Source organism: Callospermophilus lateralis, chromosome 7, assembly GCF_048772815.1.
Source record: "Callospermophilus lateralis isolate mCalLat2 chromosome 7, mCalLat2.hap1, whole genome shotgun sequence".
NCBI classification, from domain to species: domain Eukaryota; kingdom Metazoa; phylum Chordata; class Mammalia; order Rodentia; family Sciuridae; genus Callospermophilus; species Callospermophilus lateralis.
Window position 1 is genome coordinate 102,831,571 of NC_135311.1, and position 9,281 is coordinate 102,840,851.

The 9,281-nt window shown below is 42.7% G+C and overlaps 1 pseudogene; it reads left to right on the plus strand.

The window, feature by feature from the left end:
• Positions 1 to 6,002: 6,002 nt before the first annotated feature.
• On the plus strand, positions 6,003 to 7,007 carry LOC143404467 (solute carrier family 25 member 3 pseudogene; annotated as a pseudogene).
• Positions 7,008 to 9,281: the final 2,274 nt, after the last annotated feature.

The following is a 9,281-nucleotide window of genomic DNA, read 5'->3' on the forward strand; positions in this document are numbered from 1 at the left end:
AGGAATTTAGTTAATCGAATCATCCACTCTAGTGAAAAGAAAAGAGCGGGGACTGTGGCCTCAAAGGAACCAGTTCTGTGAGGGAAGGAGGGCCAGAAAAGGCCCTGATATGCATGGTGTGGGCGAGGTACTGGGCGAGGTACTGAAGTGGCACCCCCTTTCTCCACAGAAAAGTCTTAACTGGGCTTCTCTAGAAATCTTCAACATGGCTGATTTTAGGACTGTCAGCAAGAGTCTGTCTGCAAAAGAGTCCAATGTAGATAAACTTCCTATTTTCGTGTCACCCTGTTTTACTTGGCCTCTGGCCGAGAAGATACCAGCACTCCAGGTGCTGGACACCCCCTTACTAGTTTTTCACAATAGTATCCAGTATAGTAGTTTGTAGAAATGTGCAAACAAGGCCTCCGGCCTTGAGCCGGGCTTCACAGAGATGTCTACATTTTTTTATTTTTTATTTTTTTTTAATATTTATTTTTTAGTTCTCGGTGGACACAACATCTTTGTTTGTATGTGGTGCTGAGGATCGAACCCGGGCCGCACGCACGCCAGGCGAGCACGCTACCGCTTGAGCCACATCCCCAGCCTGAGATGTCTACATTTTTAAGATGAGTTATCAACTGGGCTCCAGGTAACAGCTGGCAGGGGAAGGAAAGAAAGAGGAGAAAAACTCCCCCCTTCTCAAGGTGCTGTCCTTGAGAGGTTAACTTGCCCAAAACAGTGAAAGAAAAAGCTGCTTTCATGTGAACTTCTGCAGACTCTGAACTTCTGAGCCCCTCCCCTTACATGCTGAGTATAAAACTCTGAAACTACCTGAATTTGGGGTTCAGGGGATTAATTGATTACAGCAAAATCTGTGCCCTCTGAACCTGGCTGCAGCCAAATATAACTGCTTCCTGCTGTCTTCAGTGCCTTGCCTCATTTGTCCCTACAACAAACAGTACCTGATGCACACTCTCTTACCCATCCTCTCTCCTTAACTCTCAAAGGTAGTTATCATTAACCTAAATAATAGGTTTATAGAAAAAAAATCAGTAAGTTAAGAAAGAGGTAAATAACTTGTCTAAGGCCGCACACCTAGAAAAGAAGGTAGAACTCAATTTATTTCTGCCCAAAGCTGTGTGACTTTTTTCAGTATATATTACTTCTTGGCTGTGATATTGTGATAGAATAAGAAATATATACCTGGCCTCTGTCCTGGTGCTGACACAGAATCCCTAAAACCCTTATAACTTTTTGAGTGATTGGAATGATATGAGCATTGTTTATTATAATATTTTATCTTGGTCCCCAGTTTCAGAGAGGAACATCTAAGATCCTTGATATCTCTGGAGTGATGATAATATCTTTTTGTATGTTAGCAAAAAATAATGAGAATTGACTTTTGGGTAGCCAACAAAGTGTCTGCTATTCCATATCTAAAATTGGAAGAATATCAATCTTGAACAGTTGTGGTAGGTAGATGTCTAAATCAACTGGCATAGAGTAGGTACTCAATATATATTTGTTCTCATTTCATCTGAGCACTCTATGATTATGTTTTAGAATTTATGGAAAATTCTGTTTGGGGACAATATGGGATGTCAGCTCTGCTTTGGTATATTAATTCAAAATGTGCCTAGCATATAATAGGCACTTAAGAAAAATTTGTTGAATGAATGAATAAAGGACTACATTTTCACTCTCTTTGTGCAAAAGTCTACTTTTGGCTTCATGAAAGGTCTATTTAATTTTTCAACTCAGACTAGCAGGAAGAACACAAAAAGAGTATAATAATAATTTCAAGACAGAAATGTTACCTAATATTTTAACTACCAAGTAGATAAATTTAGTGGGTTTGTGTGCTCTGTAATGGTAAAATATTTTTACAAGGCTAATTTCAGTTGTTTACTGACTTTCTAGCTGTTTCAGTAAAGTTATCAAACTAAGAATTGTCCAAGAAAATTTTGGTTCTGAAGAGTTCTTGATCTTTTTCTTCAATTGTACAAACACATGTTCTTTAACAATATGTTCTGGTTTGTATGTGCTGGGAACCCAAACCTCAATATAACAGTGTTGAGAGGAAGGTCTAATAAGAAATGATTAGATTGTGAGGGCAGAGCCCTCATGAACAGATTGATGTTATCACTCAAGGGAGTGGATCAGTAATCTCCAGAGTGAGTTGTTACACATGGGAGTTGGGCATCCTCTTACTGTCTTGCTCTTCCCCTCCTTTGCCCTTCTGCCTTCTACCATGGGATGACTCAGCAAGAAAGCCCTTGTCAGATGCTAGTCCATGTTAGCTTCCAGAACCATAAGCCAATACTTCTCTGTTCATTATAAATTACCCAGTCTCCAGGATTCTTTTATAGTAGCAGACAACAGAGTAAGACACAATATTTTAATGGTATAGAAAAGTGTCTCATATGAACTAGATCACAGGCCACCCCAGGACACTCCAAATTTATAGTGGTTTGGCTTACCATTTGTCAACTTTAGGATGATATGAAAGCACACCCACACAACCATTTTGTTTTTTGCTGGGAGCCATCAGCCAAGTAGGTATGACAAATTCCTTGCCAGCTTACTCCCATGCTGTCTAGTGGAAGGACTTCTGAAAGGTGACCTTGCTCAAGGACCAGGGCAGGATCCGTGTTTAGGGTGTTCCCCCTTTAGAATAGGGCAGTTTAGCATAATAGGAGATTAGGGTGTTCCCCCTTTAGAATAGGGCGTATCCTGCTGCTGAGTTCCTCTTGAGTGCTGAGGGTCAGACAGTATATTTGGGAGACAGAAGCCCAGGAGTAGTGGATTTGGGCAGAGTAGTGGATTTGGGAGAAGTGGATTTGGGCAGAGAACGTGGATTCCTCCAGAACGTGTTTGTAGATGGCCGGTGTGAGTTCGGGAATAAAGAATTGCTGTTTGAATCTACAAGCTGTGTGGAGACTCGTGATTTGTGCCCAGCCAGAGACTGCGGCAGTTTTTCATCTTTAGTACAGTATTCAATAAATTACAATAAATGGTCAACACTTTATTATTAAATAGGCCTTGTGTTAGAGTATTCTGCCCATCTGTAGACTTAAGTAAGTGTTCTGAGTATATTAAGGTAAGCTAGGCTAAGGTATGATGTCTGGTACATTATGTGTGTTAAATGTATTTTCAACTCACCCTATTTTCAACTTCTGATATTTTCAATTTACAGTAGGTTTATCAGGACATAAAGCCATCATAAATTGAGGAGTATCTATAATTGATTTAACTTTTGGTTTCATAAAGCAGATGGGTAACAAACACCACATGTTAACAAAACATCCAAGCTGTACCTTTAAGATGTAGAAGCCTAAGGGCGCACTATGGTAATTCTGTTATTACTGTAGCCCTCTTTATTCCTTATTTTCTCTAAACTCCATTTCTCAAAATATGCTCTCTAGAAGAGTATATTTATAAAATTTAAATAGTTATCAACCAAACACAATGGCACATGTCTGTAACCCCAGCTACTCTAGAGGCCTAGGCAGGAGGATCACAAGTTTGAGGCCAGCCTGGGCAACTTAACAAGACCCTGAAAATAAAATTTTAAAAGGGCTGAGGATGTGGCTGATTGGTAGAGCATTTGCCTAGCATGTGGGAGGCCCTGGGTTTAATCCTCAGCACTGAAAAAAAAAAATTAGGTATGAAATAAAAATAAAAAAGGGATTCTGAGATCCAGTAAAGTTTAGGATGTTTTAAATTAACAAAGTTCTTCACTACAGAATTTCTCACTCCTTAGTATGGATCTCCAAAAGTAAGTGCCAATGCAGTGTTTCTCAACTGTCCTTTCATCATGGGCCCTCCCTTCCTCCCTCAGGAGCCTGGATGAGGCTTTTTCCCCTTCCCCCACTCCAAACCAGGAAAGTACCAAGGACTAAGATTTTGTTGGAGGGTCACAAGCCATTATACCAATATTTTTTCCCCCTTAAGAACCATTTCACCTTTTGGGGAGAATCTGACCTCAGCTGAGAATGCACACTTTAATGTGAATTGCTTCTCAAACTCCTTCACCACAGAACTTTTTCAAGTTCACCAGTATTTCCAGAAACATCTTTGTGAAACCCTAATTTAGTCATCAAGGAATATTTTAACACTTCATCATTCTCTTAAATCTCAAGGATAGAGTTTCCTCCTTAACATTGAAATTTCCCTAGTAGAAAACTACAATAAAGCCAGGCATTCCAAGAAATAAAAAAGACTTGGTTGAGAAGCCCTGTCTGCCTCCATGCGGCCTCTGGCCAGCATCCTTAGTTTGTGGGTTTTATATCAGTCAACATTTTTCATAATTGTGGTATAACATACATAAAGCCTATAATGTTATCTAATCTTAAGCGTACAGCTTGATAAATCTTCACAATTGTATACACACCCAGATCAGGATACAGGCATTGAACTCTTGATCAGAGACCTTTTTTAAAAGTCTTGACCTCCCATCAGATACATTCGGCAGTTTTCAAACTTTGATGATATTTAGTGAAGATTCTACCTAGGGGGGTTATTAAAATCACAGATTCCTGCCCTCAGGGATTCTGACTCACGGCTGGTGTGGGAACTGGGGTTTCTAATAAAAACTCCAGGTGACTCTGATGCAAGTGATCTGTGGATCACACTTCAGAGAAACATCAGCCTGCCCTATAGGATAAAAGTCAAAGTCCTTAACAAGGCATTAAGGCCTTCCCTAATTTGACCCGGTCTCATTTTCCCAGACTCACTGGCCGGTTTTCACCATACAGAATTACTTATCTCTCCTCAACAGGTCATGCATGTATGTTTTCCTTAACCTGGAATATCTTTCCAGTCTTCTTTACAGGAAGACTCCTTCTTATCCTTCAAGACCCAGCTATACTGTAACTTCTTCTGAAGGTAAGTCTTCTGAACCTCATCAGGCAGAAATAGTTGCCTCCTCATTGTTGATCCAGAACTTTATTAAAATTGTTGTAGTTGTTATCACAATATTGATTTAAAAATCTCCTTGTTTAGAAATAAGGAGTATATTGGTTCTCTGCTAGACATGTAACACAGGGGGGCAGCACACTGTGGTGAATGAATGAATGGTGGATGTTATTGATTCCCACCTGAAGTCACTTAGTTCTCATTTCCTGTCCCACAAGGCTGCAAGCTCCCTAACAGAAGAGATTTCTTATTCACTTTTTTGTTTTCCAGTCTCATCCCAGGGATTCAGCTGCCAGTGAAAAAATACCTAAAGGTGACCATAACACTTTCACTTGCCCCAATTTAGTGAGTACCTCAGTGCCTCCTAGGCTCTCCCCACACTGGTGGAAGGAGGCAGGAGCTAAGTGTTAAGTGTTGGGGGAAGAAGTCATCCCCATCTGCCAGATAAGAATGCTATGTAAGACTGAAAGTGCAGAACTGGGCCTCCAACACCAGGTTCCTGGCTTTCGCTGACCTTTCCCTCCATAGAACACTGTTGCCATGGAGATGACCATTCCCTAAGGGGCACAGTTGGGTGAGGCCTCTAGAAAGGTCTCTCAGGAAAGCAACAGTGCATGGAGACCCTTGGCCCCCTTGCCAACTTCCTTGTCTATTTATTTGCCTATTTCTTGGTCTACACATGTTTGTATTTGTTGGTTTATTTTTTAGCATTTTTATAGACGACTAGGCATCTAGACAAAAGCCACTGAGTATGGGAAGCCCTACCCACAGCCCAAGGTGAGCTCTGAGACCACTGATCATTGACTCACAGTTTCAAGAAGGTACCAAGGGTATTTTTGGTACCAGGTCTTGGAGGGAAGGGGGCGGTCCTGGTTAGAAGGGGCGGGGCGATGTTGCCGCCTTCAACTCTGGCCCTGCGTGGTGCCCCCGCACGTCCCACCTGGCCTGGACTGCGCAGGCGCTGGGGTTGCCCTCGCGTGGACCGTTGAGCTGGCCGGCTTGCGCGGAAGTTGTTGACGCCTCGCGTTTGCGGGTGGCCTAGGAGGGAGTGCGTCTGGACGTGAGGGGGTCTGACTGAGGACATTGTGTGCCTGGACAGCGAGGCCATGTGTGGCACCCGCGGTTCCCGAGCCCCGCAGGCGAGTAGTGCGGGCCAGGGTTGGGGTAGGCCTTGGGCGGCGGCGTCGCCCAAGGAGTACAGCTTCGAATACGGCTCCCCGCGGTACCTGCTGCTGTGCGGTCTGGGCGGGATGCTGAGCTGCGGGCTGACGCACATGGCCATCGTGCCCCTGGACCTGGTCAAGTGCCGCATGCAGGTGGACCCCGACAAGTACAAGGGCATCTTCAGCGGCTTCGGCGTGACAGTGCAAGAGGAGGGGCTGCGCGGCCTGGCCCGTGGCTGGGCCCCGACCTTGATAGGCTACTCCCTGCAGGGCTTCTTCAAGTTCGGCCTCTACGAGGTCTTCAAGATTCACTACAAGAAGCTCCTGGGCGAGGAGAAGGCCTATACGTGGAGGACCACCTTGTATCTGGCCGCCTCGGCCAGCGCCGAGTTCTTCGCCGACCTGGCCCTGGCGCCCATGGAGGCAGTCAAGGTCCGCGTGCAGACACAGCCAGACTACGCCCGCACCCTGCGTGAAGCCGTCCCCAAGATGTATGCCGAGGAGGGCCTGTGGGCCTTCTACAAGGGCGTGGCGCCGCTGTGGATGCGGCAGATCCCCTACACCATGATGAAGTTCGCCTGCTTCGAGCGCACGGTGGAGGCGCTCTACAAGTACGTGGTGCCCAAGCCGCAGTGCGAGTGCACCAAGGCCGAGCAGCTCGGCGTCACCTTCGTGGCGGGCTACATCGCCGGTGTCTTTTGCGCGATCGTGTCCCACCCCGCGGATTCCGTGGTGTCCGTGCTAAACAAGGAGAAGGGCAGCACCGCCCTGGAGGTGCTCCGCAGACTGGGGCCCCTGGGCGTCTGGAAGGGCCTGTTCGCTCGCATCATCATGATAGGCACCCTGACGGCCCTGCAGTGGTTCATCTACGACTCGGTCAAAGTGTATCTCAATCTGCCGCGCCCTCCCATTGCCGAAGAGCCTGCATCCCTGAAGAAGCACAAATAGGCATTGATTTGTGAACTACTGTAGCTGCCCAGGGTCCAGGTTCCCACCAAGTCGGGGATCGCCTGTTCGGGTGTTAAAGGTTAACGTGTTCAGGAGAGGTGACCGAAGACCCAGTCTGAATTCTCTTCAAAGGACTTGTTTCTTCTTTTTGGCAGTCCCAGAGGATTGCAAACGTTTCATTTGAGGGTTTGAATCGTTATCTTTGGGTAGTTGGCATGGTTAATTTTATTTGATAGCTTTACAATAAATAAAAGGAAAAAATTCCTACCAGGAAGTAATGTTAGGTCATTTAATATTTCTAGGTCCTATCTCCTTTGATTCACATTTCTGTGGAGATTATCCAAGCATATCGGTTGCATAGGCTGCAAATGAGGTTTCGAGGTCAGCACAACCATATGAGATGGGAACAAAGGGAAGTTCTGGTACATGATATTTAGCTCAGTAGAAGTCGTGCACCTATTGAATAGATGAAGGACTCATTGAATATTTCTTGTTCATTCCCATACAGGTAAAAATTATTAAAAGTTAAATGGTGCCTTATATTGTTTGATAGCTTAGAATGTATTCACTGTTTTCAGAGACATAAGAAGGTCTGCATTTTCTCATTTTGCTTTGTCCCTTCTCTTCATGATGTTGCTGATTAGAACCTAGCTCTCTCCAGGAAGCGCTAAAATTGGATCAATGTGGAAAGCCAAAATGAGATGAAGGGCAGGCTCTGGGAATAAATATGTAAAGAAAAGCCTCTGTTCCCCAAAGATTTCTTTTGTATAACTCAGCTTTCAACAGCCATGCATCCAAAGAAGACCATACCACCCTGGCATTAAAACAAAACCAAAGCCAAAACAAAACCCTTGCAAATTCCGACGACTTTTTGTTGAATATTAAAGAATGGTTTTGATGGCTTTGGAAGGAAAATCTCACTTTAAATGTTATAAGTACTGTTCATTTAATTTGGTAGATATTTCTGTGATCTTTACAATGGTTGAGGTTCATAAAATATTGAAGTTATAAAACACATTTTCAGTTCCCTATAGCCTTCATATCTCTGAAACGGGAAATTATCAAATCAGTGAAAGTCATGAATTAGAGATGTTTATAAAATGTGAATAAGAAATAAACTTCAACATGATATTTTAGATAACTTACCAAAGTATTGCATGATTGCCTTACCAACTTGTATTAAATTAGATTTCAAATTTAGAATATGTTAATGTTTTAACTTTGTAAAACTGTTCTGTGGTTAAAAGTAAGTTTGAAAGTGTCTAGAACTAAATATGTATGAACTGTTCTGATTGGATAATAAAGAAGTTGGAAGAAAATTCCAGAGCTCGTGAATGAGATGGAATTAGGTGTATTTGTATTCAATGCTTCTATTTTGCTTTTTATTGACAAGAATCATTATCTATCTTTAACACACTTCAGCTTGCCTTAGGAGGTTAGTGTCCAAGTTTGTTGAAAAGAAAAGTTCTCAGCAAAGGAGAATGATAAATTTAGTGGAACTGAGTTTACTTGTAGATTCATTTTTACAAAAATTAAAAACATACATTTCTGTCTAGTGTTTTATAAAATATTTGTCAGAAGTTTCTATGGCCAACAATTTATTACTTTTTATCAGTAATATAATTTAGGAAATACTGGCAAAGCTGTGAATTTTAGGGTAATGAGAGGCCACTTGTCTGGTCTTTGATATTTCATGATTGTTCATAAGATAATTTTGATAGTATACATAGTATATTGTTTTTGTCAACTTTTGTGTTGCTGTGACCAAACAGCCTGACAAGAGCAACCTAGAGGAAGAAAAGTTATTTTGGCTCATGGTTTCAGTTTTAGATTCAGCCCATGATAAGCTGACTCCATAGTTCTGGGCCTGAAGTGAAGCAGAACATCATGGTGTAAGGTTCTAGTGGAGGGAAGTAACTCAGGACATGGCAACCAGGAAACAGAGAGAGATCTCTACTCACCATGGAATAAATATAAACCCCAAGGCACACCCCCAATGACCTATTTCTACCCACACCCTACTGGCCTACAGTTACCACCCAGTTAGTCCACATCATTGGATAAATCCACTGCTTAGGTTAATGCTCTGAACATTTTTTTGAACATTTTTGTATATTCTTGTACATGAGCTTTTGGGGGATACCTCATGTCCAAATCATATTGTGTATGTTTAGAGAAGTGCACGCTAAGGGGACCATGTGGCATGATTCTGGCTGTCATGAATATGGTCAAGAAGATGGTTTACTTAATTTGATCAGCAATTTTATTTACTTA